General features: G+C 42.3%; 1 protein-coding gene and 1 long non-coding RNA gene across 2 annotated transcripts in view; both read right to left on the bottom strand.

Annotated features, from left to right (window-relative positions):
- Positions 1–15,835, bottom strand: part of LOC306934163 (uncharacterized protein) — a gene marked incomplete at its 3' end in the record, with an annotated part of 363,058 nt that overhangs the window by 12,460 nt on the left and 334,763 nt on the right. The gene's annotated exons all lie outside the window — the stretch shown is intronic.
- Positions 1,270–7,450, bottom strand: LOC306917241. The gene is made up of 3 exons (XR_013789124.1): positions 7,050–7,450; positions 4,222–4,362; positions 1,270–3,030 (listed from the first exon to the last, which is right to left on the bottom strand). It is a non-coding gene; the product is annotated as an uncharacterized lncRNA (long non-coding RNA).

The raw sequence follows: 15,835 nt of genomic DNA on the forward strand, positions 1-15,835 counted from the left end.
TGAAGAATGACGGTCAGGTTCATAGACAAAGAAAGGTAGACGCCTCCTTCGGCTCTGGGTGCGTCTGTATCTCCATAGACATAGAAAAGTAGTCGCCTCCTTCGGCTCTGGGCGTCACTCTGCATCTCCATAGACATAGAAAGGTAGTCACCTCCGTTGTTTCTCGAGCACCATCTTACAGGGAACGAAGCCACAGAAGTTTCTGCGTGAGTCACAGAGCGGACGTTCGGTACGCCAATCAGAGGAAGGCGGGTCTTAGTCACTTGAGTGGCAGCGTGCCCTAAGACGGAAATAGCAAGATCTCTGTTTTACTTCCCGTATCTGCGTGACGTGGGCACGCACCTTTTTAGGAGACCGGAAGCTGGTTGGAGTCTGTGACATGAATTTGGACTTTTTCCATAACTGTCTTGGTTGATTGGGGCTGATTTGGGAATCATGACATTTTGCCATCTGTTATTTATTTCACATTCACAATCAGGTCATACACACCACCTGTGGAAAAATAAATGCTTTTCCCTATAAAGACAAGTTTGACTGACTATGTCACAATACCAAAACATTGTGCAGCAGTAGGCTGTACTAAAAGGTATGTTGGAGAAGAAGCAAACCACGCCTACCATTTGTAGGATTTGTACCATTTTGCCTCTAGTGGCTCCAACCGGGATGACTATCTTTGTATATTAAAAGTCTTTGGTGTACCTTCTGCACTTCCGCTTGACTTCCACCTTGTCTGTGATACAGGTCGCTCCAAATAATTGCAATGAGGTATCTAGCTTTTTATATCTATGTTAGGGTTCAGCATTTGTGAACCATGACCCAGCAGTGATTGGCACTAGCCAATGGGAGGACAGATACACCCTGTGTTCACTCCACTGGGCGGGGTTTCATTCAGTGATCCAGCAGCACTTGAAATACAAGGCAGACGATCCAGAGCAAACACAACACATGCACTCGGATTTCAATAAATGTAAACATCTTTATTGGTGGTGAATGGCCTGAATACCTAGCACTGTTTACCCCATCCGGATAGCTTAGGTTAAAACAAAACAAAACAAATCATCAGGAAGTAATGCACAACTTTCACACAAGGGCTCATAGGACACTGGAAACAGGTGGATACTGATGGCCATGCCCTCTGGTTCAGCTAAATATTTCCCCTTGCTGTATGAGTCATCATGTGTTTTTTTAGAGTACTCGACTGACCAAAGGCTTTGCTACAAACATTACAAGTGAAGGGCTTTTCTCCGGTATGAGTCCTCATGTGTGTTTTTAGAGCACTGCTGTCACCAAAGCCTTTCCTACAAACTTTACAAGTGAAGGGCTTTTCTCCGGTATGAGTTCTCATGTGTTTTCTTAGAGTACTCAACTGACCAAAGGCTTTGCTACAAACATTACAAATGAAGGGCTTTTCTCCGGTATGAGTTCTCATGTGTTTTCTTAGAGTACTCAACAAACCAAAGGCTTTGCTACAAACTTTACAAGTGAAGGGCTTTTCTCCGGTATGAGTTCTCATGTGTTTTCTTAGAGCACTGCTGTCACCAAAGCCTTTCCTACAAACTTTACAAGTGAAGGGCTTTTCTCCGGTATGAGTCCTCATGTGTGTTTTTAGATTACTCAACTCACCAAAGGCTTTGCTACAAACTTTACAAGTGAAGGGCTTTTCTCCGGTATGAGTTCTCATGTGTTTTCTTAGAGTACTCAACTGACCAAAGGCTTTGCTACAAACATTACAAATGAAGGGCTTTTCTCCGGTATGAGTTCTCATGTGTTCTCTTAGAGTACTCAACTGACCAAAGGCTTTGCTACAAACTTTACAAGTGAAGGGCTTTTCTCCGGTATGTGTTCTCATGTGTTTTCTTAGAGCACTGCTGTCACCAAAGCCTTTCCTACAAACTTTACAAGTGAAGGACTTTTCTCCGGTATGAGTTCTCATGTGTTTTTTTAGATCACTCATCTCAGCAAAGGCTTTTCTACAAACTTTACAAGTGAAGGGCTTTTCTCCGGTATGAGTCCTCATGTGTTTTCTTAGAGTACTGCTGTCACCAAAGCCTTTCCTACAAACTTTACAAGTGAAGGGCTTTTCTCCGGTATGAGTTCTCATGTGTTTTCTTAGATCACTCATCTCAGCAAAGGCTTTTCTACAAACTTTACAAGTGAAGGGCTTTTCTCCTGTATGAGTCCTCATGTGTGATTTTAGGTGACCCTTTTGACTAAAGCCTTTTCTACAAACTTCACAAGTAACTGGCTTTTCTCCTGTATGAGTCGTCATGTGTGATTTTAGGTGACCCTTTTGACTAAAGACTTTTCTACAAACTGAACAAGTAAATGGTTTTTCCCCTGTATGGGTCATCATGTGTGTTTTTATATGACACAAGTGACTTAATCCTTTGCTACACACTGAACAAGAGAAGGGCTTTTTTCCTGTATGAGTCATCATGTGTCTTTTTAGACTTCCCTTATGATTAAACCTTTTGCAACACATTGCACAACTAAAATTTGTCTTCCCTGTGTGACTCTGCATGGAGTGAGTTTCTTTTGATGGTTTCAGGTCCCGGGACATCTTGTTGCTCAAAGACCTTCTCTGTCCTTCCACATGTTGTGTCTTGTGTGATTTCAGTGTGTTTAAAGGTGACTGATCTACACTGGGCTGCCACTCATCACTGTCTTCAGTGATGTCAGATTCAGAACAGTTTGAAGAGAGGAGCTGCTCATCACTAGCTGGTTGTGATGTTCCACAGTCCTCTACATCAGCTTGTGTTTTCATGTGTTCAGTTGAGGTGCTGGCTACAGGCTCTGTGTCTCTGTTCTCACCATCATCATCATGTTCACTTTTCACTGCTAGTAATGTCAGCATTGGCCTATTAACCTCTTCTGGTCTTTGAAGTAGCTCCTCCTGCTCCTCTTTAATGTGTGGAGGCTCTGGTTTCTCCTGGACCAGACTGGAGCTCCTCTCCTCTTCAGAGGAAACCTCCTCTTTACACACAGGGAGGTGCAGGACGTCTAGGGAAAACACAGGGCGGTGCAGGGAGTCTAGGGAAAAGACAGGGAGGTGCAGGGAAAAGACACAATGAGAAACGGTAAAAGTTAGATTTTTTTTTCATGCAGTGTTTCCTCTGTTACATGAAAAGCTAGTGCACACAGTAGTGCTCAGGTGCAGTTCTCAACAATGGAAAAAAAAGTATTCACATCGGTTAAAAAAGCTCAGCTGTTTTTATTGCGCTCTAAATTCCCTAATGAATGATGGAAACACTGATGGACCAGATTACTGATGTTTTAACTGAACCATAGTCCGATTCATGGTACATCCAGATTGATCTAGTCCGATTCATGGTACATTCAGATTGATCTAGTCCGATTATTGGTACATTCAGATTGATCCAGGAGTCAACGCATAGATGCAAATCACATTGTTAATGTTAAAACCGATTACCAATTCATCGGTTCATCTTCACATCCTTAGTACCGACACACTTTCACCCCTGATGATAGCTCCACAAGAGATCAGAATAACTCACCCCTTCAGACTCCACTTTAGCCGTAGCACATGACTAGTCTTTACGACCATGCAGTCTTATTCAGAGGTTAAAATGTAATTGCAAATGTAGTGAGCGATTACTATAGAAGCCTGCCTGGCTTGTCTGTCTGTCTTTCACGCTGTAACACCACCTGCCCGCCACCAGAGGGTGCAACTGTATCACACACACACACACACACAGTAGAAAACTTTAAAAAATCTTTAAAAAAAGAAAGGAAAAAAAATGAAAAAATCTTAAAGACTTGAATCTTTAAAAAAAAACTTTAAAAAAGAGAAAAAAAGGGTGTGTGTGTATATGTGTGTGTGTCAGACTGCCACAACAGCTGTGTTCGCTTCCCGCGTTCACGCGTCTTACTTGTTTAGAATCTAAATGAACCCAGCATATGTCTAAATAACATCTAAACGTTAGATAGCATGTTATTTAAACAGATGCTAGGTTAATTTCATGACCTGGCATCCTACAGTTTGTCTAGTTTCAATGTACAGATTATTTATTATGCGATATTATAGTGTTTAGACTCATGCTAGGTTCATGGTTTACCTACAGTATGATGCTAGATCACTGAGACACTACACTGTCTCTATACATTTGATGAATGTGCTTACCTTGCTTACTGTAAGTTGCTCTGGACAAAGAGCATCTGCTAAATGCCTAAATAGTAAAGTGTAAAGAGCTTGAAACTTACTGAGATTAAGGTGGTCTTCAGGTTCCTGTTTAAGGTGGTCTTCAGGTTCCTGTTTAAGGTGGTATTCAGGTTCCTGTTTAATAGAAACAGTGGTGTCTGGAGGACTGATCTTCACCTGCAGACTGGACTCCACACACTGGTCTGGAATGAAGGAATACAATAAGGATTTTAACAATGAGGACTTTGATGTGACATGGATGAGGACTTTATGATGGGACACGAATAATGGCTTCAATTAGGGATGTTAAACGACTCATATTTGGCGAGTCAGCGTGTCGTGGCCATTTACAGACGTGTCGATCTATTTTACTCTTTTACTTTTTCAATCAGTTGACAGGAGAGCACAGTTTTGGTGCAAAACTGTGTAGGGGTCCCCGGAACTTCCAGGCCGGTTTTGGCGAGCCACCCCGCATCCGAAATGTTCGAGAAATGACAGAGTTACCGTGTGGGCGTCCCCAGGTGTCATTGTACTGTACTGTACTGCACTGCCACATCCGAAATCATCATATATACAGTTAATATGTGACACTTGGTGGTGAAAACCCACCAAACGCTATTGTCGTGGTCGGACGGACACAGCCAGCCAGCCAGGGACCCAGGGACACACAAAGCTCTGCAATGGAGTGGTTGCAACACTCAAAACTAAATACATGTGTTAATCTGTACGCTACAGCAGTAGGCTGGAACTCTTCACTAGCCTCGCGTAGCCAGACTAATCTGCCATTGCAAAAAATAAAAAATCCATGCAATGGTATTGTCTGCGAGGCTTTCTCCACCAAGTGTCACATTGCGCAGCCAGCCAGCCAGCCACACACACACCATCTGTACTATCTTTGACTCGTTTGTCTGTCGCTCTAATTTAGCTATGGGTCGACAGGGATTATTATTCATTGTTAGAAAATGTTCGGGTGGTCTGATCTCCGCCTCGATGCCCTCACGTCAAAACAGTTCTCAATGTTTACAACTTGACTTGATGAGAAGACATGTGGACATGGAACCAGAGAGAGGGAAAAACACCACGAGAGTGAACTGACGAGTGATCAGGCACACGTGTGTTCTCTCCTCAGTGAATAAATAGTGATCAAACACACGTGTGTTCTCTCCTCAGTGAATACATAGTGATCAGACACACATGTGTTCTCTCCTCAGTGAATGAATAGCAGTTAAGTTTGCACACAGATCATGATACGCATCGTCTAGTAGTCAATGTGTTGAGGAAGGCCAACCAGGCCGAAACACGTACGTTGTTCACTCTCGTCAGAGGTAAATAAAATCATGCAAAACGGACACGTAATGAGTGTTGGCATTTTCTTCATTTTGGCGTGTTGTTAGCTCCCTAGCCGAGATAGCCTGGACCCAGCATGTTGACTGTCAGAGATATCAATTCAATAGACGCTGTGTGGCTTTTGGGCGTCAGCTGACAAAATAACATATCCTTCAACATTCTCCAAAACACATGGAGGCTCTCTACATGTACTCAAACGAGCATTACAGCACGTGATCAGTTCGCACCGTAAGTCTAAAACTTTCAATGTTATTGTTGTGCGCTGATTCCTTATTACTTGTGGCCGGATGGTAACCACAAGGTTGCCAGTTCCAACCCGGGCTCCCCCAGAGTTAGTGTCGCAGTGTCCTTGAGCAAGACACTGGTTGGTGCCTTGCATGGTTTCTCCCGCCATCGGTGTGTGAATGTGTGTGTGAATGGGTGAATGTAATGCACAATCTATGTAAAGCGCCTTGGATAAAGGCGCTATATAAATGCAACATTTACCATTTATCACATCACACAAGTGTGATTGTTTTCTTTAAGTTTGCTTTTATTGTGAAAAGGATAGAAAAATAAGTAATTGGCTTCAGGCTACACCTTTAGATCAAATCCATTTTTGTTCCCAGTGAGGGGCGCTCTTATCATCATACATCATTATACATCACATTCCGTGCTCAACCAATGAAATCATCACTAATGTCATTCCGGCCAATCACTTTTGGCATTGTCACTTTTCTGCCCTCACATTTATCTTCAATATGTACTTTGCTCAGCCAATCAAATCATCGCTATGGGGTGATCAGCCAATCACAAGCCAATGTTTTTGTTCACACAAACCATGAAAGCTGGGCATAGGAAGGGCGTGTGTCCCTCGAATCCACGCAATGTTCTTTTCTATGGCCAAAATAACCTACTACTACACAATCTGCACGCAGTGTCTGTTGCATTGTCGTCAACTAAGAACACTGTCGGACGTCATGATGTAGTTGACTAGCCCCTCTCGGCACCCCCGTAAAGTTTCTGACATTTGGATGTTCACGTCTTTACGGAGGGTCCCTTTGCATCTATACCACGCGAAATGGGGCTGGCTAGCTGAGACAGAGCAGATCAGAGGCAGGAACGTAGGGACGCGCAGCTAGCCAGCCCCGGTGCTGGAGGCGGTACAATGGGATGTCAATAAGGAAGTCAAGGACGTAAGGAAGAGAGAATTTCACAGCAGCCAAAACGGTCAAACAAAGATAGCAGACATATGCTTCTTTTGAAACATCTCACCACCACCCAAAGGCCGCAGCACGGCCTTTTCCGACGGTATGTGCGTCTGTATACCATTTCACGTGGGATAGATGCAAAGGGACCCTCCGTAAAGACGTAAAGATCCAAATGTCAGAAACTTTACGGGGGTTCCGAGAGGGGCTAGTAGTTGACTTACTTTACTCTTGTTAGATTAGAATTAATAGGTGATTTAAAACAGTTGAAAAAAACTCATGAGAATCGCCCACCAAACACACGCACACACAGACACACACACACGCACGCACGAAATGTAACCATGTTTACCAACCTGCTCTGTGTAGTCTGAGGTGTGGCTGTAGCATCACGTCCAGCAGTTTGTTCTGTTTCTCCAGCAGAGTTGCTAGTGTCTCCATCTCTGTCTGGAAGAGGTTGTACATGAACTCTCCCACCGCGCTGAGGCGCTCCAACACATACACTCGACTGACATTAAGCGTCACACTACAAACATCAACACCACGCTGTTTGTCCAAAACACACAATATCTCCTCTCCCACCGACGTCATGTGTTCATTTATCTTCATCCGTACAAACTCCATTTGACTCCTTTTACCTCCTTTAGGAGACATTTTCAAATGTGTAAAGCTCTCGGTTCCTACTGTAATATACTAATAATGTGTAAAATGTGTCTTTTCTTACGTCGAGGATCACAAACAAAGAGGTTCCACAACTTTCCACTTCGCCGATTCCGCCATTACGGTTGAAAATAAAACCACACACATTTACTTCCGTGTCAACGTGTAACGAGCATGCGCAGCAAAGGATGCAGCTGCTCCTGCCTTTCGCCACCTGGTGGAGGAGGTGTGTAACTGTTACTGAATACAAGGATGGTGATTGATGATTTTAATTATTTATAGGAATAATAACCCCTTAGGCCTATGTCTTTTTCGAGAAGGTCCTAGACACAATACAATGTTATATACACTTTAACAACATAAAGGAATAGAAACAAATAACACAAAAACTACAACAACCAAATCAACCAAACATTAACAAATAGGCCTATAGGCCTACAAATCATTGGGTTATCACTGGCACAAGTGTGAGAGAGTATATTTATTTTAAAATAAAATTAATCAAATAAAGTCCTCATATCTCTGTATACAAATTGCATTTATCTTCATTCTTTCTTTCTTTCTTTTTTTCCCAACCCAGGTTCATGTTATTAGAGCAATTTAAAGTATATATATATATATATATTTTTTTTTAACCTTTATTTAATCAGTAAAAACACATTGAGACTGCATCTCTTTTACAAGTGGGAACTGGCCAAGAGGCAGAAATAAAATTGCACTTCAATACCACATCGTCAATGTTACATTTTGGACCAGCAAATACAACATCCAGAAAACATATTACAGTACCTATGAATACTTACTTTCATTTTAACGATTTAAGCTATTTTTGACAGGGCATTCGAACAAGTGGCTAAATGTTTTTTTTTTTTTGCTATTGTCCTACCACAGGGGTTCTCAACGTTTTTGGCCGGGGACCCCCCAAAATAATTTGACGACCCCCAGATTGGTCGCGACCCACGGGTTGAGAACCCGTCCTACCAGACCCCAGGAAATTACATCTGGCCACAAAGCATCATGAGATCTACTGAATGTGAAGGGGGATATCAATCAATCTTTATTTCAGACCCAGGAGGATCCATATCACAAACAATACAATATAACAGTAAATATACTAGGATACTAGGGGGATGCCATACTGTGTGTCGTAGGCTCAATATGTCAGTTTGTCACCTCCCCCTTCCACATTCAATACACAAATGAGGCAAAACAAGAAGTCAGGCTTAACAGTATGAGCGTTTTTACTCGAGTAAAGGAGCTAAACTCACATGACTTGATCATTGCAATGGAAACCCCAGTTTGACTCACAGAGCCGTTGTAGCCTCCTGGTGTTCCTTTTATACTCCCCAAATGTCCTACAGCTTGTTCTTCTTTCGTGTATCATCAGATGGCTCTGACAAATGACTCTGGTTTCCCTCCCACCCCTGCCCCCTAGGGAGTGTCACCGGACATGTAGGGGCGGCGGTGGCTCAGGGGTAGAGTGCCTGGATGGTAACCGTAAGGTTGCCAGTTCGAACCCGGGCTCCCGCAGAGTTACTGTCGAAGTGTCCTTGAGCAAGACACTGAACCCCTAATTGCTCCCGATGTGCTAGTTGGTGCCTTGCATGGTTTCCGCTGCCATCGGTGTATGTATGTGTGTGTGAATGGGTGAATGTAATGCACAATCTCTGTAAAGTGCCTTGGATAAAGGCGCTATATAAATGCACCATTTATTTACCATTTGCACTATGTTCCATAAACTCTGCACTTTATAATTATACTTCTTGCACGGTGTTGTATTTGTGTTGTTGTTATTTTTGTTATATGTGAAAAAAGGAATGAGAAATGCACACACGCAATGTCAATACAAATTCCAAAATGGCAAATAAACATATCTGAATCTGAATGGACAACTCAGTGTCATGCCGCCATATGCATGCCCTCGTCTCCGGTCCTAAGTCAAAAAGGCCAGCTTCTGAGGGTGGGCTGTATAGGGGGCAGCCTGTGATGATGTGCTTGGCAGTCTGTTCAGGCTCGCCACACTCGCATGCCGACAGGCCCCACTTCTTCATAGATGACTTGAAGCGTCCCACACCACAGCGCAGACGAGCGAGGTCCATCGATGGCCTGGCATGGTGAGCCTTGAGGGGCACTGTTCTTCAACCTTCTGAGCCTGCTGGTCTGGCCATCGCTGGTCTGTAGGATGAAGCTACGGTTCGATAGCATCTCCATGATGAACTTCACCATGTGCCGGTCCGGCTGTCAGGTCCAGGAATACTACTCCAGCTTTCTCATTATCCTGAAAGCTGTCCTCGATGTCCTGAGTGAGTAGCGTTACCTGATCCACTGTAGACCTGCCTCGGCAGAAGCCAGCTTGTTCCGGTGGGAGTTGTGGGTCCACCACTGGCTCGATGCGGCTGTGAATCAGCCTCTCCAGGATCTTGTATGGAACACTGAGCAGAGAGATGGGCCTGTAGGACGTCGGGTCTTCGGCGGGTTTGTTTGGCTTTGGCAAGGCTACGACGGAAGCACGGTGCCAGGTCTTTGGGAGCTTGGACCTCCTGAAGCATGATGTAAAGAACGAGCATAGCCAGTGAGATGTTCTTTCACTTTGGTGTATGACAAACTCTGGGTGGATATTGTCTCGACCTGGTGACTTGCCCGGCTTCAGTTTTTTGATTGCTGCCCTTAGTTCGGCGGCTGTGAAGTCTCCCGAGAAGTTAGCATCGGCACTGGCTGCCCTGGAGAGAAAGGACTCCTCACATGTCACTCGTGTGAATTTTTTATCAGCACCAGGAAAGCGACCATTTTTCAGGAGCTGGGAAGCAATGGCATCTGCTGTCACTGGACACCTGTGGGGTGTTGTTTTTCTCCCCGAGAGCAGGTTGATGGTCTGCCATGCCTTCCGGCTAGAGTGGGTGAGGTCGATAGATTGCACTTTTTCAGTCCACCTAGCCTTTCGGGTGTCGTCCAGTCTCTGCAGTAAAGTTGTTGCTGTTGCTTCCATTTCTTCCTTGGAGCTCACCTGCTGGTGTTGTCGCAGCAGGCAGCTGCATTCCTCGTCCCAGCCCGGGAAGTAGTTCTTGTTGTAGCCACGTGGGATGTTGCACTGTTCCAGCGTGCAGAAAAGAAGCTTGGAGGCTATTTTGGGTCGAAGAGCAGCAGTGCTTCAGCGTTAGAAGCCCACTCACACAGCGCTTCACCATCCTGTGATGTGTGGCTGTAACCCCAGTCTGTATGTTGGCAGTTGAAGTCACCTGCATAAATGGCGGGAGCAGTCACAGGTGGAAGTGATGTTACAGTCAGTGCTGTTGGTGGGGGCTTGTATACATTCACAACAGATGTTTCTTGGATTTTGGTGACCAGCCGCTCAATCCTTCCCGGACGCCCTACAGCTGAGACAACACACCACAAGAAAATACGACCCCATACCAGATAGCCAGCTGGCGAGACACCAAGGGCCAAACATTTAACTGAGGGACAGGTACTAACATTAACTCATGTGGAATGGTTACAAATACTTTTATAAAAGGGATGTTATTAAATGTTTACAACTAAGAATTTCTAGGACAAGTTCAGAGTCCACATAACCCAAATGGTTTGGGCATTATACTGATGGAAATTATCTCCTAGCTTAATATGCCGTGATTGAAAAGATTGATTAGCTGGTTCCCAATTAGTCCGAAATCAACAAGATTGTGAAGTTTTTGATTTTTGGCATGGTGTTAGGTATGGTTATAAGGTTTTCAAAAACCATCGCAAACGAGTTGGGCTCGCCCCCTAGTGGTCTGTTTGTGATTAATCTAAAATTAAAATATATGGTTAAAATCCAAAATAATTGCCATCTTGAAAACGATGCCTTTCCAGAAGTTATTTTTCCCCATATTTGTTGTATGTTATTTAGCACACCCAATACTAATAGAATCCATTGGAAAATCTCGTATCAATTATTTTGATTTGTAACCATATACAGTCCCATACCCTTGGTCTCTTCCGGGCTGACACCTAGAGGTACCCATCAATGTCTTTCAGGCCAAAAGTACCTCTGGTAGCCACACCTCTGATGGTTGGGGTTTAGCCTTAAGGGGTGTGTTTTTCACCCACTGTGTAATATAATAAATGGACAGTAGGTGGCAGTAGGACAGAGGCCACAGCAACTATACATTCCAGCTAAGTAATTTGCACTGCAGTTTTAGGGATTGTCATTGCTGCTGTCAAGGAGTGAAACAATATACCCATACTCAACCTTTTAATTTTAATTTACCGTAGTATCTCATATATATATATATATAGTTGTGGAAATGTAGATCTGTTGTTTTCAAAAGATTGCAAACTTTAAATGATACATTATGCATAAAGTGTATTTTCTACTTTTTTTGTATGTTAAGTACATTGCATCTATAATACAGTTGTGTATTCTTATGACATTCATTTCATTATATATTATTATAATTAGTTAAAAGCAGGCTCTGTACCCAAAAATGCCTGTATTTAGCCTGTCCTCAGCAAGTGGTCACAATTTCAAACTGCCAAAAAAGTGTCTAATACTGTCACAATCACATAAATATACATACTAAATGAATGTCCCATTTTAGAAAGAAATGTTATGTGAAAAACCTTCTCAGGATTGGTAGTTAAGACCTGTGTCTACAAATACATCCATTTGAGTGAGGAGATGGAACTGGTTATTCTGCTTTTAGCATATGGCCAGGGCACAGGACACATTAATGCATGGGGCTTGCTATTGTCTTTATACCTGGGGGGGACAGGGGGAACAGCTCCATCTCCATTAGGCCCAGTGTTAGGCAATATTACTTAGGAGAGTAATATGTTTACTTTACTTATTACTCCTTAGAAATAGTAATATTACATTACTTATTACTTGGAATCAAGAGTAATATAGTTACATATTACTTTTCAACCGGGCCCCTTCCACCCGCTAAAGAACACAGTCTGTTTAGCCAGCTCCTTTTACAACTGAATCCAATTCATTGGAAGTCATAAGAAGTCTCCAATCAGCCAAACTGAATCATTGCAGCATGTAAAACAAAATATTCAACAGTCTCTCATCAGTCATTTTCAGCTGCATATTCCAACAATCTGAACTGCACACACTGGCTGCAAAATCTCAAAACGGACAGTATATTCTATACATAAACACTGTTGGGCAATATATATTATGTTACTTATTATTACCCTGCAGTGCTGCCAAATAGGTACATTTCAAACAAAAGCACAAGTCACTGATGTTATGATATGGTTTCATGTTTAAAAATGTTATAATGTAATAGACAATAAAGGATAAAAAAAACTTCCTCAGATCAAAAGTACAAAATGTCCTAATATTTTAATTTATAAATACGTTTAGGCATTGATTATATAACTATCAGTGTTTATTATTTAAACAACTAGTCTTTGTGTGGATGTGTGCACGTGCATTGAGCCTGTCAGAAATGGCAAAAAACAAGTGATTTTGAAACATATAGTGGTAGATCTTGGCCTGCAATTGGGAAGGCTATGTAGGCTGAGGAAACTGGTTATACTGCCTTTAGCATGGCCAGGCCTAGTGCTCAGACACCTATTAGGTGTTAGACATTAGGCCTGCACCCTGCAAAGAAAAGAAAAAACATTTCCCCACCCCCACCATGAAGGCACCTCTGGCTGGGACCCCAGACTGCTGCTGTACTTATAATTATTATAATCATTTTGATACTTTTTACTTTTACTCAAGTAAATGGTGAATTACGAACTTTTACTTCTAACAAAATAGTTCTACATTGCAGTATTGATACTTTTACTCAAGTAAAAACATTTAATACTTTTTCCACTACTTGGTTTTAAGTTAGTTTAAAGGGGTATTTGTTTTCTCTTTAAAACATGTCTGGGGTCTACTCAGGTTTTTGAGTGAACCCCATGGCATACAGTTTCTCTGTGTAGGGCCAGATAGCACTAGATAGATACCATTATTCTCAATCTCAACTCTCAATTCTTATATGAATCGATCAACTCTAAAGCAAAGCTTGTGAAGCTTGCTACAAGTTGGGTTTTTTATATAAGCAACCAAGCTTCAGAAACAATTAAGCCCAATGCGGCAACATGCAACTATAAGTTTACAGGGAAACTACAACAAATGCGCTTATAATGGGCATAAATGGCTGATTGTGTTGGGTGCATTGCAGTATTGATACTTTTACTCAAGTAAAAACATTTGTACTTTTTCCACCACTGAAGAATAATTACATTACATTTGTGTAAAGTTCTACAATAAGCATTAGTGAAAGTGTTTTTACTTGGTTTACTTTTTTGCTTGAAAAGGAACCTTGTTTATCTCTCTCTCTCTTTCTAGACAAAGAATACACACTGAAAAAGCCTAGGTGGGCTGCAGGGGGTAGCCAGCCACTAGCCAGTCTCCAGATCTCGTATCTTCACACCTCTCAGACCGGGGATATAGGGGGGAGGGGGGTTGAGAGAGAGAAAGTCAAAACCATTGACTTAGGACAAAAATAAATCTTATTTTGGCCTGCATGGTAAACCAATTAATTTAAGTTTTTATATTTAAATGATATTAAGAAAGTCACCACTCACCATTCCACAGTGGTGGAAAGTAACTAAGTACATTTACTTAAGTACTGTACTGTACAATTTTGAGGCATTTGTACTTTACTTTAGTATTCATAATTTCCAATACTTTTACTTCTACTCCACTACATCTCAAAGGCAAATATTGTATTTGTACGCCACTACATTTATTTGCAAACTTTAGTTACTAGTTACTTTGGATGTTTTGATTATTATAAAAAAACATGCATTAACCACTTCCTCAGTATAGTAGACTATTTGAAAATAGCCGATCTACAAGCTCACAATACGTTGTGATGTGCCAGATTATGAGCTTGTAGATCTGCCATTTTCAAAAGATTTGTATACATTTGAAAACTTGAAATGGGACATTCTGCACAATGAGTACTTTCTACTTTTGGTACTTTAAGTACACTTTGATACCAATACTTTTGTACTTTTACTCAAGTAAATGTTGAATACCGGACTGTTACTTGTAACAGTATGTATTTCAATGTATTTCTATATTGCAGTATTGATACTTTTACTCAAGTACACAATGTGATACTTTTTCCACCACTGCATATTGCTGGAAGCTATACTCAGTGCAGCTCTGCTCATCATGGCTTGAAGCCACCTGGTGGTTGAATGGCCACTCCACATATTAAAATAAACCTGTGGGTGTGGCTGAGAATATGGGGGTGGGTCTGTGGGTGTGTCTAACAGAGGTACCTCTGGGTTCTGATAAATGTCAGTTTGAGACTGAGGAACAAAGATATGGGATCCCACTGTACTGATCCATTTATTATTAGATTCATCGCAAACAGACCACCAGGGGGCGAGCCCAACTCGTTTGCGATGTTTTGAAAACCTTATAACAATACCTACCATCATGCCAGTGTTTTAAGGATTAGGTTATACTTTAGCTATTGAAAAATAACAGATCTACAAGCTTGTAGCGCGGCAACTATTTTTGAAAAATCGTGAAAATGTAGCGCAAATCTTTAAATATATTATTTCAGAGCGAACGTTTAACTAAAATCTTTGCTTCTGAAGGGGTCCCTACAGAAAAACATATTTTCAGATGGGGGCCCATGGCCAAATAGAGATAATTCTGGGGGTCCTTGGCATGAAAAAGGTTGAGAACCACTGACATATAGAAACACAGGTTTTTCAGAAAACTTTTAGTATTTAGAAGAGATTTCTTTTAGAATCTGTCTCAGTCCTAAATAGGTTAACCAGCAATGCATGTTGGGAGCCACGGACTAATGCCTGTCGGACTGTTAGTATCTCTGAACAACGTATGCGCCCTCCCAAATACAACACTTATAAGAAGGTCCATTCCCCACGCTACAAGTTAACGCGCGTGCACTGGTGTGAAGAATGACGGTCAGGTTCATAGACAAAGAAAGGTAGACGCCTCCTTCGGCTCTGGGGCGTCTGTATCTCCATAGACATAGAAAGGTAGACGCCTCCTTCGGCTCTGGGGCGTCTGTATCTCCATAGACATAGAAAGTTAGTCGCCTCCTTCGGCTATGGGGCGTCACTCTGTATCTCCATAGACATAGAAAGGTAGTCGCCTCATCTTACAGGGAACGAAGCCACAGAAGCTTCTACGTGAGTCACAGAGCGGACGTTCGGTAGGCCAATGAGAGGAAGGTGGGGGCGGGTCTTAGTCACTTGAGTGGCAGCGTGCCCTAAGACGGAAATAGCAAGATCTCCGTTTTACTTCCCATATCTGCGTGACGTGGGCACACACCTTTTTAGGAGACCGGAAGCTGGTTGCCTCTAGTGGCTCCAACCGGGATCGACTATCTTTGTATATTAAAAGTCTTTGGTGTAACTTCTGCACTTCCGCTTGACTTCCGCCTTGTCTGTGATACAGGTCGCTCCAATGAATTGCAACAAGGTATCTAGCTTTTTATATCTCTGTTAGGGTTCAGCA

This window comes from Electrona antarctica, assembly GCF_951216825.1.
Source record: "Electrona antarctica genome assembly, chromosome: 2".
Taxonomy (NCBI): Eukaryota; Metazoa; Chordata; class Actinopteri; order Myctophiformes; family Myctophidae; genus Electrona; species Electrona antarctica.